General features: G+C 40.3%; 1 long non-coding RNA gene across 1 annotated transcript in view; it reads left to right on the forward strand.

Moving 5' to 3' along the window:
* The window catches only part of LOC140625540 (uncharacterized), a 33,728-nt gene extending 18,678 nt beyond the window's left edge, over positions 1 to 15,050 (forward strand). Inside the window, exons 2-4 of the long non-coding RNA XR_012024885.1 lie at positions 8,181 to 8,404; positions 10,623 to 10,883; positions 14,836 to 15,050. This is a non-coding gene — a long non-coding RNA (uncharacterized lncRNA). The remainder of the gene's footprint in view (positions 1 to 8,180; positions 8,405 to 10,622; positions 10,884 to 14,835) is intronic.
* Positions 15,051 to 15,307: the final 257 nt, after the last annotated feature.

Consider the following 15,307-nt stretch of genomic DNA (forward strand, 5'->3'; position numbering starts at 1 on the left):
TCTTCACAGGAGTACAATGTTCTTATATTTGCATTTAAAGGTATTATTGCACAATATAGGGGTGAACAATAAAATCTATGCTAATAATATCTGGTTTTAATTTTCCTTCACTTACAACATTAAATACAGTAAATTAAAAATACCATAACAAGTTAAAAGACTTTGTGAAAGAATGGAAATAGCTCTATATTTTATAACACATTTAATGACAATTTTTTCCTGTCTTTTGAACAAGGAATCCCACATTTCCATTTTGCATATTTTGCACAGAGCATGAAAATAAGGTAGCTGTGGTGGTCCTGGCTTGCTCTGCTATTTCTCTGTTCCATAATGATTCCTGAATGACTTGTTTCTCCAAACTTCAGTTTCCTCTTCTATAAAGAGGATCTCAGTAGTATATATCTCATAAGATTGCTAGAAGGATAAAATGACAAGAGGCTTGAAAAATATTTAGCATAGTGTCTGGCTGGCACTCAACAAATCAATGATAATGCTCAATAAATAGATAATGGTATTGCCAGCTGAGAGCTGGATATAGACTTACCCTGGTCTAAAAGTCCCATCTGATCCTGAGAAAGGAACATTGATTTCTCAAGAACATGGGTGAGTCCTTTCCTGGGAGACCACATTGAGAGAAAACATCCTCACTAACTTCTTGCTCTTGTGGTGAGCTTAGCCCAAGAAGAGTCAATCCTCAAGTAGTAAATGCAAGGAGTTCTTAGGATCAATGACTCCAATGTTTTAATTTTGCAGATAGAAAAGTGGGGGCCCGGGTAAGAAATAAGGACCCTGGGGGGATCCCTGGGTGGTGCAGCGGTTTAGCGCCTGCCTTTGGCCCAGGGCGTGATCCTGGAGACCCGGGATCGAATCCCACGTCAGGCTCCCGGTGTATGGAGCCTGCTTCTCCCTCTGCCTGTGTCTCTGCTTCTCTCTCTCTCTCTGTGTGTGACTATCATAAATAAATAAAAATTAAAAAAAAAATTCTAAAAAGAAATAAGGACCCTGGTCACCTGTTTAAGAACTGGCAGATTCCAGTCCTACCTTTGGCCCTTTTACTTCTCAGCCATTTAACTCACTGTGGGAGAATTTTCTCTCATGAAATCCAGTTGGCTGGCATTGGAGCTAGAGGTCTCATCTGGAAAGGACCAGTAGACCAGAACACCTTCCTCAAAGGATATGGGGCCTTAGATCCCATTTGCAGAACACTTTGGATGCCTATGCTGCTTAGTTCCCAGTGAGTTCAATTGAGTGGTAGTCACAGGAACAAAAATAAGTTGTGTTTTCATAGTCAATTCTGCTGAGAAGCAGTGGAAAAATGTATGAGATGTGCAGAGAAGAAACACAAGCCGCCTCCTTGATCTTCCCTTTTACCCCGACAAAGCTATTCCCAGGAGAACAAAGACAGTAACTCCGCATACCCCTTATGGTGGAGGTGGTGGTGCTGGTGGTGGGGGAGGCAGTGGCACATACTCCATGAATAAATGATAGTATGGTCAGTTGGTAACCACTGGAAATGTACTCCTGCGGTGAGAGAAATGGTGGTGGTAGAAGTCTGGATGAAGTGGTAGTAGAATTGGGTCGTCAAAGTCGGGGGACGCGGGGGTAGGGGTGAGGAAAGTGTAAGGGAGATATGGGGAGGGACATAGTGATAGAGGAGGTTGTGATGGGAGTGGTGGTGAAGGGGTTAGCAGAGGTGATAGGGTAGGGAGGTGGTGGTGTTAGAGGTGGAGTGGTGGTGGACATGGTAGGGAGGTATGCAGGAATAGGTGTATGGAGTTGGGTGTAGAGAATGGAGTGTGACACAAGATAAACCCAGAGCTCTGACTGAGTCTGACCTTGGCATTCTCTGTTGAAAGAACTGCTTCCCTTATCTCTTGATAAACTCTGAATTGCTTACTGTGGCCCATCACTACCTCTTGAATTTCATCTGCCTTAAGGCTCTTTACTCCTCTCCCATTTTTCTCTCCAGTCAAAAACCAACCTACTAAAAATCCCAAGGCTCACTTTGCAGTTTCATAGCATCCTAGTCAGGTAGTCTGGCTCTTGCCTTTGCAAATGATGTCTTCTCTGCATTTGGAAGAAATGCCCTCCCCACTCTTTATTTGTCCTTTAAATCTCAGACATCCATCAAAATGGCTACCCTCACTTCCCTCCCAGAGGCTTCTCTGGGCTATGTGCTCACCTAATCTCCCTGAGGTCTTACCACTGACTAATACTAAATGCTGACTCTTGGTGTGCTGGACTGACTAGAAAGTACTGCTAGCAGTGGAGGCATAGGATGAAGGACTGGAGACTCTGAGAGGAATGATACACTACTCACAACTAGGAGGGAAGTTGAGGAGAAACAAGAAGGAGGGAATATGTGTGAGGCATTTTTGTCTGTTGGACTGGGGATAGCAAGAGGGAGTGGAAACAAAAGATAACATGAGACAAAGACCCCAGGTCAGAAAATGTCTCAGTCTGGGCAAGGTGGGGCTTATCTGCCAATAAGGCCCATGGGAGGGTTTTAACTCACCCAAGAGATGGAATTTTCCCTGTTTGTCTTAGAATGTTAAATGTATTCTCCATTGTACTACATCTCAGATGAATTGACCCTGGGATTCGTCTTTGGAAACTTCTGAAGTTTGATCACTGATACTTTTTCTCCTTAAATTGTGTCTCATTCACTGACTAAAGCCATCAACTGAAAAGAAAATGCTGTCTTACTGCTAAGTCCTCGGGATTGTCTAGTTCCAGTTTTGCAGGATTGATGTCAGTCCCTTCCTGCACTTAGGTGGACAGGAGGGGAATTTCCTCCTACCTGTAAGCATCCATGTCTTGCCTCCAGTTGCCATCCCAGCTCTTCCAAGACCATCTTGCCTGTCTCTTACCCACAGAGAGTTCCGCCTCTCACACTTTCTAAACTATGGCAAGAGAAAAATGCAAAATAAAACAATAATGAAAAGTTTAATGACAGTGTCTTCTGCTATACTGTGTTAATTGCCCTCTTAAGGAATCCAATATTATACAAAAAAAAAAAAAACATGTTATCAAAACCACTATTACTCTGGGAAAATGCAAGTTATTGACAAAGAAGGTGTAGATTAAAAAGGGTAATTTTTTCCCTGAAGTAATGTAAAAAAAGTTGATTTTAATAGTTTTAAGTTATTTTGTTATGACTTAAGTAAGCAAAATATAGCAACTTGATTATCAAGGGATTAAAATAAATTTAAATGCCTCTGAGAAAAATTTTCAAGAGGGCAACAATGTTCCAAATTAATGAGTAAATACTCATTACCTAAATAGGTAAATAGTATTTAGTTATTAATAAACAAGTATTTAGTTATCAATGTTAAACAAAAATGCAAGCTGCCAAATGAATAACCAGCTACTCAGACAAAGCAGCTGTAGATTCCTACAACATCTTTGAAAGTTGTTTTTTTTTTCCCTAATACATGCTTATGTGCTATACTAGTCACCAATTACAGAAGCATTTTAGCCAGCAGTAGAGGACATGGGGCCAGGTACATAGAGTGAGGTTATGTAACCTTGAGTAGCAATAGAAATGACTGAAATACAAAGGGATAGTTTGTAAGGAGTTGAGTGTAAAAATTAAGAATTAGCATCCTCATTTTTACATTGCTTGTAAAATAGATGCCATAAAGCTTTAAAGGAGATATATTCACAGGAGCACAATATAGTTCAAGCTGAGGGGGACAAGGTGGCATTCATCAGTCAGATTAGGAGGATTGGGAAAATTCAAGGAGAGAGAGATTCTGATTCCAAGAAGGAGAGAGCAGAACAGGAAAATAAGGAGGAACTGAGAAGCTGGGAAGCAGACATACATATGGCAGGCCCAAGGCAGTGGATCTGGAGTACAGAAACTGGGGATAGAGTCAAAGGGAGAAAAGGGCAGGAGAAGAGACAATTAAACATCTCAGTTTAGACACATGTTCCTGAGAAGAGAGCCAGGACACCGGTAGAATGGCCAAGTGATGTGGCCATGATCTTCAGCTCAAAGAATGCTAGAGTGGGAGGGACCCCAGAACTCATCTAATTTAAACCATTCATTACCAGAAGAGGACAAAAGAAGGCTATGACTTACCCAAAGTTATGGAACTGGATGTTCCAGCTTTAATTCAATGTTTTGGGGTTTTTTATTTTTTTATTTTTATTTTTTCTACATCATGAAGCCAGTTATAGATCTTATGGGAATACTCAGGACCTATATCAGAACATATCTTTCTCCTCCAGAAACAGAAGGTAGAAAGGTGATCAGTTGCACTTGGAAATAGCAAATGTGGTAAAAGAACAAGTCCTAAATCCCTGCCCAAATTAATATCCACCAGTAATTACCAAGTTCAAGGCATGTGCTAGGCACAAGACAGATTGTTCTGTTGCTAGACGATAAGCCCATCAGGGTCAGGGACCAAATTTCAAGTGCCTTTCCATCTCCAACATCTTGGCATAGTCATCTCTTAATAAATATTTGTATCTTTCAACCAGGAATGACTTTATCTCTAGGGTCCCTTGCATCCCTATTCCTCTCATGTTGCATAAAGATTCACTGAGATCGGAGAAGAGAAAAATCTACAGTCCCAGAGTGAATTAAGAACAGAACTCAAATCTATGCTTCCCTTTGTTCTCACCATTGCTTTTGCTACTTTTTTAAGAGGTCTAAGACACAGGTAAGGGCTGAAACAAAAATTAATCATAATATAGCAGTTGAGTAATCTTAAAGGCAGAGTCTAGATGAAAGACCTATAAACTGAGAAATGAAAACCCAATAAGAATTTCTTTAGAGTCCAAGGCTGGGACTGTTCATAGCCATCTTGGTATCTGCAGCATCCAACACAGGGCTTGGCAGATAGCCCCACATTGCTACTAAAGGAAGCAGCTCCAATTTTAAAGTAATAAACAGTATATCCTGTAGTTAAACTGCTCCCCAACTTCTATTGAGCGCCAGCTTAGTGCTTCACACTTGAATTAAGTTGACAGAAGCCTTCAGAACAATATTGTGTGAGATAAACACAATGGTTGTAGTCTGTGACCTGAAGTTCTTTTCCTATGGGAAAGCCAGTTTCAACGATGATTTGAAGATCAAATGAGGTCAACATCCAAACAACACAGTATGTACTGTGCTGCCGGCAGTTAGGGAGGGGAAAGAATGGGTGTTTTGGAGCACTAGACATTGGGCAACAGTCATGCTGCTTGAGAGCCTTATCCAAAGATGGTGGCAGTAAGAGGGATTCAGTAATTGGACTATGAAAGAACACAATTTGAGCTATGGGTAGAGAACAGAGAGAGTCATAATCCAGGATCTCTTCAGGGTTTCTCAATCCTTTAAATATTTTCAAAGAAGAGATACCCACAGACTTCCCAGGACCATCATTCCAGGCTATTGTACAACAGTGCTAACAGGACAATTAATGACATTTTACCAGAATAAGATAGCAATTCATATGGGTTGGATTTTGTTTTTTAATTACTAGGGAGAAAACAAATTCCAGTTACTTTTTTGACCTAGCGGAGCAGCCTTTACAGAAAAAGGAATAAAGCAATGTTGTTGAAGAGCAAACACAATTGTCTTGATGAAGGAACATCAGATCAGAATGTAATTCCCTTGTTCATGTTTTTCTTAGAAAGCGTTTTCATTCTGTCTGATTCTGGGAACAAAGCCAAAGCCTGCTTTAGAGGAACAGAGATTTCCAGGAAGTTGGGCGGGTGAGGGTGGCTGGGTGGGTGGGAGCCTGGGGAAGGTTTGTAGGGGGAGATAATTCTGGTACCTAAGTGCAAGCCCAGGAAGGATGAGGTCTACAGTCTGTCTCTTATTCTCTGATAGGGCCTCTGAGAAATGTTTAAGGGCCAGGGAGAGGTAAGATTGAACCAGAAGACACAGCCTGGACACCTCCCATTCCCTTGTCTCAAGCAATTAACAAACCACAAAATCAGGGTGGGAAGGGAGGGAGGCAGTGAAGCCAAGGTGGAGATGGACACCATTCCCCAGTCTCTGCTGATTACACCTACCAACGTCAGGCTAGACACAGGTTTCACAAGGCATCAGCCTGTGTTAGAAGCAGTCCCAGGAGAGCAAGAGCCGCTTTCCTCCTCCTTTCCTGTTCTCTACATCACTCTGTTTCATCTATGTTTCCACGATAGTGAATGAAAACAGAGAAGAAGTCCAGGATCCAGAAAGGAAATGAGGATATAGACTAGGACTTGCAGAAAACAGAATTGTACAAGACATTTTTTTTGTTAGGTGTTTTATCTACCTGCCTCACTCATAGGCTCTTCACAATTCTGAAAACCCAGGCTTCAGCCCTGGTTCTTAACACAAAAAGTGTGAGTGACTGTGGACAAGTCACACAACTTTGGTCCCCTTACTAAGAAGTGCACAGTGTGTGTAGGATGGGAATGATGATATTTTCCTGGCAGCCCCTGAGAGCTGAGGTAAAAATCAAATGAGATTAATATACGAGGAAGCCTTGGTGAGCTGTGAAGTGCTGGAACATATGGAAGGGATTATCATTAGTTAATAAATTGCTCTCTGAGATCCCCCCTGCCTGAGAGATGGGTGTTTCCTCCATGAATCTCAAATGTGTATTCTTACCCTGATCCCAAGTCACTTGGACTCTGGCCTTAAAGACCTAACCAAATCTTTGGCACCAGCCAGCATGCCAAACCTCTCTTCCTTCCACTGTCTTCCTTTGCCGTGTAGCTTCTGAAGCAGGAAACCAAATCTCAGGTTCTAGTAATAATGAAATAAGGGGCCTCAAAAGCCCTACATCCTCACCTTGAGGTCAGCAAAGAAGGGAGAAGCATCAGGGTGTGGTGAGAGAGGGTGCCATGCAGAGGGAAGGTGGGTGCTGAGCAGCAGGAGGGAGCTCGTTGTCCTGATGGTGGGAGCAGGAGTTGAAAAGGTGATGTATCATTTTCATGGATGGTCTGGGATAAAATAAGAGCCACCAGAAGAGAAAATTAGAGACGGAGACTGTGGGAAAGGAGACATTCGTAAAGGAAAGGAGAACACCGAACATGCTAAGCACCTGCTATGAAGCTGTGCCACCCACTTCCATGTACATCTATCATCCCATGTCCTCCAGCCCATCTCCTTCCTTGCTTGGTTCTAATGTATGACATCACTGGATAGCAGACATCTCCGGGTGGGAATATTCTAGTAGCATAAACTCTTTAGGAATCCAGACAGTACCCACCCATTGACTGCTGGAATTAAAAGCCTGGATCAGGAAGGGAACTGGTGGACAGAAAGACAGAGAGGAACTTGGGGGTGATGTTGACGGTAGAGGCACATCCATCTTTATTAGGAAAAATTCCCAAACAGTAAGTCAGACTCCTTCACAATCAAAGCACAGTTGGAATACACTGAGTTTTCCTTTCCTCCCTCCCCAGCTGTTGTCTCTACTGAGCATCTGCTAGCCCTTCAGAGATTCTCAGGCTAAATGATGGGCTCAATTTCTAGACTCCATCACTGTGATCAAAAACTGAGATATATGGATAAAGAAGCTGTGGTCTATGTATACAATGGAATATTCCTCAGCCATTAGAAATGACAAATACCCACCATTTGCTTAGATGTGGATGGAACTAGAGGGTATTATGCTGAGTGAAATAAGTCAATCAGAAAAGGACAAACATTATATGGTCTCATTCATTTGGGGAATATAAATAATAGTGAAAGGGAATAGAAGGAAAGGGAGAAGAAATGGGTAGGAAATATCAGAAAGGGAGACAGAAGATGAAGACTCCTAACTCTGGGAAACGAACTAGGGGTGGTGGAAGGGGAGGAGGGTGGGGGGTGGGGGTGACTGGGTGATGGGCACTGAGGTGGGCACTTGACGGGATGAGCACTGGGTGTTATTCTATATGTTGGCAAATTGAACACCAATAAAAAATAAATTTATAAAAAATAAAATAAAATAAAAACGTTTAAAAATAAAAATAAATATAAATATAAATAAAAGCTGAGATATGTTCAGATCCCAATGCCAGTTCCTCTACTAGTGACCTGTGTGGCCCTGCTATGTCAGTTCAGAGTCAGTTGTCCTATCAGAGCTAATAATGTTTGTTAGAAGTTCAAAAAAACTCAGATATATATGGAAAATCTCAATCCCAATGCCTAGTTCAATAATTGGAGGGCTTGATATTGCCTTATTATTAATCATCCTTCTGTTACCTCCTAGCTATCTCTACTTCCTCAAGGACAAGCATTTAATACACTTACTATGTGCCAGGCTATTGTAATAAAACAGAAAATCCCTGACCTCAAAAAAAAAGAAAAGAAAATCCCTGACCTCAAAAAGCAAGCAATCCAGTGTTAACAAATAAGGAGAGCTTCAGATCACAAGGAGACGTACTGGCCATGGGCCTGCATTTGACAGAACATCACATGGATGGATGGAGAGAGGTAGGCTTGTTTGAGGGGCTCCAGAGGACTCTGTGGAGAGGTGGGGAAGGGTATTGGGGTAAATTCCTGAGTGGGGTTATATCATCTCTCATCAAGATTCTGCAGAGAAGCCCCTGCCATGGCTTATGCTGGGCCTACAGCCTTCAAGCTTTGTTCCAGCCTAAGTAGACTGAGACTTTGAAGAGGCATTTCAGTGCCATTTGGAGGGGGGACTCATCCAGAGCAGTTTTTGATTGTATCTGTTTCATAAATTGGTAATCTAAGTTAGATTTGAAGAAAAGGTCAAGAAGATAAACATGTTCAGAGATTTCCAGGCTAAACGATTTCTGAGATCCTTTCCAAAGATGGGGTGCTAGTCCAAGTGCAGAAGTCCCTGAGGCTGACACATTGTGGTTTCCTGTTCATCTGTCCTCAGGGCCCGAAGGCTTTGTGCAAAGCAGTAGTTCCCTATCCAGGGTTCTTCCATTCCACCGTGCTGTTCACAACATATTTCCTAGCACCTCCTTATCATTCCAATCCTTCTCCACTTCCCCTCTCAACACAGCTCATTCTTGCCAATGCAGGAATCAGAGAAGAGGTCAGTTGATCCAAAGAGAGATTTAATCTTTTGAGAATTACTAGAGAAGCAAGTTTTCTGTTTGCAGAGGGACCTGGTGAAAACATAACAATAGGTCAGACAACCATTGACTTAATTTGAACTCTATTTCATCGGGTCAAAGTCTTGACCTTCAGGTCAAATGTCAGGCTGTCAAAAATACGTAAAAATAAGCCCTCCAGGGAAATAGGAGGCTGAGTGTCCCACTAAGGAAGCCCTCTTTCAACTCTGAAGCCCCAGAGAGGCTGGAAGGGGACTGTTAGGCTAAAAACAGGGCCTGGTAGGAATTTTCTCATTATGTGGGGACTGCTCTTAGATTGAGCTGAATTCTACATTCCAGTACAAATTGGAGGTGAACAGTAATTCAAGGTCACTGCTGACTTCTTTATCACTTTGTGGTAAAGGGCAATGTCTCTTGTTTAAAAAATAAGGAAAAGAAAAGAAAAGAGAGGGAAGGAAGGGGGAGGGAGAAAGAGTGAGGGAGTAAAAAAGGAAGGAAAGGGAAGGAAGGAAGGAAGGAAGGAAGGAAGGAAGGAAGGAAGGAAGGAAGGAAGGAAGGAAGGAAAGGAAAAAAGGAGGGAGAGAGGGAGGAAGGAAGGGAGAATCTTTGGAAAATAAAAATCACATTTAGTAAGTGAATTCCAATGTGCTTCTTCAGAATAATAGCCTGGGGTACAATCATGCATCTTAAGTTTTAAAATTCTAAATATTTTTTAATGGGGCTATAAACTTGAAACAGAACACAAAGCTGTCAAGACCTATTTGCAACCCCATGTTGGGAGCAGCTGACCAGGGAGTTCAGCCGCTGCATGCAAACCATACAATAGACACTTTATACATAAACATCTTTGTGTTCCTAGCGGTTCTATCCCAAATCAGCCAATTGTGTCATGTGTCACAGTCACGTGTTAAGGGAAATGCCCATCTTTCTGTGAAGGTAGCCAGAAGTATCCATGTGAAATAATTATGCTCCAAACCTTTGTAACTTCAATGATCTATTTCTTATTAAGCACATGTCAAAATCTAATTTTATACATCCACTCATCCATGTCTTGAGTAAAATGGGTTGAAATCACAATTTCTTGATGCTCCACATGTTTATAAGTAAGGATCTTAGTACAAGTTTTAAAGTCTCATTCTTCTGTTTGGAAATTTATCTCATATGCACCATGGATATTTTGCCCACAATTCCAGGAACTCTGCCTAGATAGAAAGCTATTTTGCCTAGGGTGGCTCATCTACTCCAAGGGGTGGGGGAAGTTCCATGGCACTGTTCAAATCAGCTGGCATGAAGCACTGTTGCATGTACACAGAAGGAAGTCAGGTGAAGATACGTCGGAGCATCCCTTTACTCTCGAATTACCTGCTGGTCTTACACAAACCTTCAGAGAGAAGCCCTCTCAAATGTAGCTGTCCCGTGCATTGTTAGAGCAGGATTTTAGTCAACTTCTCCAGTATTTATTAAGGTATGTGTTCTCAATATTTTAAAGTGCCAGGTAAGAGGCTCAAGATTTTATTTCTCATAGCCAAGTGCATGTGTTGAAGACCACTGGGGTGCCTTGTATATAAAAAGACCCTGCATTGGAGTTTGCAGCACATAATATTCACATCCTTCTCTTTCAGAGTTCTGAGCTAATCTAGACCTATACCCAAGAATTAACTGGAGATCATAGGCTTAAATGGTTGTGGAATTGAACCAGAGAGCACTTCGGATATGAATGAAGTAAAACAGACTGCCTTTTTATTTGCCCTTGTGATGAAACCTTGGGACCCAAGGCCAAATAAATCTATATTGCACAGCTGATGCTTATTCAGTCAGCCAAAAGGAAAATGGAAACTTCCCCATGAAACAGCAAGTCTTGGTGGGATAGAAATGTGTGGATGGTAAGCTCTGCTGTGTTTCTGACATTTAACTTGCTAACTGCAAATAGGCAGGAACATGGATCGGTGGATTGTGGCCTTCCTCTCTTTCATTAATCATATAAATCTCCTCCTTCCCATGGGGAGAACCCGACTGAGTCTAGATGGGAGTTGAAGGGAGTTCTCAGTAATGATTTTGTCAGGGCAGAAGTCACTCTTCTTTCAGCCAGCAGTGTGGGGAGAGGGAAACTCTCTGTCTCTATGCCCTCATCACTGGAAATAGCAGGATAGGGGATTTGGCGATAGAGGACAGCATAGATTTTGGACCCTGGCTGCCTATGTAAGCCCTCCTTCTGTCACTGGTTGTGTGCTTTTTTTAACCTCTCCAAGCCTCAGTTTCTTTAAAAATAAAATTAGGATAGTGAGTGCTTTTTTTCATATTATTGTTGTAAAGACTTAAGAAAATAAAAATTAAAGTCCTTGCCACAATGCATAGGCAGCAAGGAATGCTAAATATACATGGGTTCACTATTGTTAGTTATTTGGGCCCATTGGAAAGAGACTTCTTTTCTTAATTTTGCTTCCATGCTTGAGTTTCCTTCCTCATACCCATGCTTCTATGCTCCTGTGATGGCACAAGAATAAAAGAAGCCAAATCTGCTGAAATGGGATGATTAGGGCAAAGATGAGCAACTGTCTGCTATAGACTCAATTTTCCAAACCTTGAGTGCCCATTTTGTGTGAAGAAAATTGGAAGAGGGATCCCTGGGTGGCGCAGCGGTTTGGCGCCTGCCTTTGGCCCAGGGCGCAATCCTGGAGACCCGGGATCGAATCCCACGTCGGGCTCCCGGTGCATGGAGCCTGCTTCTCCCTCTGCCTGTGTCTCTGCCTCTCTCTCTCTCTCTCTCTCTCTCTCTCTGTATGACTATCATAAATAAATAAAAATTAAAAAAAAAAGAAAATTGGAAGAGTCACATAATCTTATGTGCCTAGCAAATGGCCCTTTACCTCTGATGGGCCTACATTAGCCCAAGTAACTGAGGAGACACTCATTGCAAAGGAAAGACTTCCTGGTGTATTCTTACCTGAGATGATCCCCACTGATAAGTCAAGGCTAAATAAAAAATAAAAAGTTAGTGAAGCTCATCTCCTTTTGTAAGCCCCTTCCTTCAGTGACCTGATAGACCATGGGGCTGGTTTGAAATGCTCTGGTGTAATGGAGCTGAAGATGAAGACCAGAGTTCCCTGGGTTTATCTGAATGAGAGATAATGAGAACTTTAATGGGTTGTGACTATGAGAATAGTAACTAGGATAGTTGAGATCTAACATTTTATTTTTTTAAAAGATTTTATTTATTCATGAGAGACACAGAGAGAGGCAGAGACACAGGCAGAGGGGGAAGCAGGCTCCCTGCTGGGCACCTAATGCAGGACTCAATCCCAGGACCCTGGGATCACAACCTGAGCCAAAGGCTCAACCACTGAGCCACCCAGGCGTCCCGAGGTCTAACATTTTAATATATTTCCAACTTGTGTATGCTAGATTTGTTTTGTTCAAAGAATTAACTGTAGTCATCAATTTTATTGGATTTGCGTGTTGGTTTTCCAATCATTCATTTCTGTACTTGCTGTATGATACCATGTTCTCAGTTTTTCCATTGTTTATTTTTTCAAATAATTAAAGGGAATATTTTATCTAGTTATTTTTATTCTGTCTTGTTAATAAATGAAGTTAAGAATATGAATTTGTTCTCTCAAAAAGGTTTTGGCTATATCCCATACATTTAGTAATATAATGTTTTGTCATAGTTTAGTAGTTCATTAAATGCCATTGTTTTCTAATGAATACTAATTGCAGTTTTGATCTCTTACATCCAGTAGTCACACAATAGAGTTTCTTTTTATTATTATAGTAGTTGTTTGCCTTATGCATTTTTAAAATTTTATTTTTTAAAGAGTTTTTATTTATTTATTTATTTATTTATTTATTTATTTATTTATTTTATTTTATTTTATTTTATTTTTTTTTTAGAGAGATTGAGCCAGTGAGAGCACAAGCAGGAGGGAGAGGGAGACTCCCATTGAGCAAGAAACCTGATGTAGGGCTCCATCCTAGGACCCCAGATCATGACCTGAGTCAAAGTCAGACGCTTAACTGACTGAGCCACCCAGGTGCTCCTACAGTTTTTGTTTTAATATCATTTTAATATAATATTATATATCATAATTATATTTCATTAGCATATATAATGATATATAATGTCATTGATTGTTGGATCAACTATGTGGTGGCAAGAAAATATTACCATTATAATGATTTTCTTTTTGGTAGAGTATATTACCAGTATTTGAGGATATTGTATGGACAAATGAAAAAGAGGTGTGAGATCTGTTTTTAGACTTAAATATATATATAAATAACATATCACATATATATCATATATCTGTATATACACATATATATCAGATACACACACACATATATATACATATATGTACACAGGGCTATATACGTATGTATTAATATATCATTAATTTTACTATTTACCTGCTCACTGACTTAATTTTTGATCTACTTCATCAGTGGTGAACTGAGTGTGTTAGAGTCTCTCATAATAACTGTGTGTTCATTTTCCTTTCATTTTTCCCTTATACTGTACTTCTATGGTACCTGGGTGGCTCAGTGGTTGCACATATGCCTTTGGCTCAGGGCATGATCCCCGGGTCCTGGGATCGAGTCCCGCATCCGGCTCCCGGCAGGGAGCCTGCTTCTCCCTCCACCTATGTCTCTGCCTCTTTCTCTGTGTCTCTCGTTAATAAAATCTTTAAAAAAAAAATTGTTCTTCTAGCTACTTTTGGTTTTTATTTTGGTTTTTATAGTTTGCTGTGAAATTCCCAGTGTATAAAGATACCATCATCATAGATTATGTTATTGATCAACATATTTTTCAAATCATATTAATGCCTTTAGCCTTTAATTTTACATTGTTTAAAATTTATATTGGTACCTCTGCTTTTGATTTTTGTTCTGTTTGCCTCTTAAATACACTGTGTTTTTGTGCATTTCTCATGCCATCTTTAAGGCATTTCTCTTAAAAGCAACATGTCATATTTTTTATTATAATCCAATTTAAAATCCTTCATTTTAAATTGGGGAATTCACAGTGGGCATTTGGTATCCCTCATCCCACCCTGCTGTATGGAAGTGGGACAGTGCAGTGACTGGAAATAAGTAAGTGAGCCTCGGTTGAGCTCTTGAAACTGCATCTTACATCTGGGAGACTTCAGGAAAGTGGTTTATCCTCCACCAGTCCCTGTTGATGCATCTGTAACATTGAAACAATAATATTACTATGGTTTTTAAAAAGGGTCAATAGCAATAACAGAGCAAAGCACCTAATAGTGCCTGGCACATCACAGGCACACAATAAATGTTGACCAGCCTTTTATATATAGTGATAAATCTCAATATCATGCCATTCTATACAAAGATCCAATTATTTTAAGTTTTGTGTTTGCCATTCCTTTTATTCCTTATTTCCTATCTTTAGATAGGTGGACTAGTTTTGTTAGCTTTTATCTTCACTAATGATTTGAAAGGCATACATTTGCTTTTAACTTAATTGTTTTAATTTTTTAATATCTTTATGTTTTCCAAAGACATTATTTGAATCTTTTTTCTGTCATTATCACTACCAAAAATCACTTCCTCTTATGTAATACATGGAGTTTTGATGTCTGTCTCCCTGATCTTTATTAATATAACCTGGGGTTTCCATTGACAATTCTTTTATAGTAAGTTGGTATTTATACAATGTATATTTTCTTCACAAAACATAACATTTGCTTTGTTTTATAACCCTATTTTTAATTACTTAGAGACAACTCTGTGAATAATAGATTTAATATGAACCACAAGTCTTAAAACACCCTTAGGTCCAAATTTTTAACCTTATCTTTTTCATTTATTTTTCAGTTTCCTGGAATATGTCATCAAGAAAAATCTTCAAGATGAAAATGTACCAGACATCTATTTTTAAAGCTCTGATATATCTGGAGATGCTTTTACACCAAAAACAAGTGACCAAGTGTGACATCCTTACAGTACAACCCTTTGTCCAAAACTCTGAGGACCTTGTCCTAGCTGGATTTGGCTTTGCAGTACGGAAGATAATTCTGCAGTAGACATAAGTTCTGGCCCTGTGTTTTGTTTTGTTTGTTTGTGAATGTGGGCCAGATGCCTCCCTGCTGTCTCCCTGTCACACCAAGGTGGAAGTGAGGGGTGGGAACCCTGTAGAAGGACTAAGGTTGTTGCTATTTTGGCTTTTCTATCATCTCAGCAATAGTTAGCTTTTATATAGAATCTCAGTTAAAATTTTACTCTTTATAACACACAGTATTTCACCTGAGTTTATGTGGAGATATTCAGGGTTGCTAGAGGGACCACA

Source organism: Canis lupus, chromosome 36, assembly GCF_048164855.1.
Source record: "Canis lupus baileyi chromosome 36, mCanLup2.hap1, whole genome shotgun sequence".
Taxonomy (NCBI): Eukaryota; Metazoa; Chordata; class Mammalia; order Carnivora; family Canidae; genus Canis; species Canis lupus.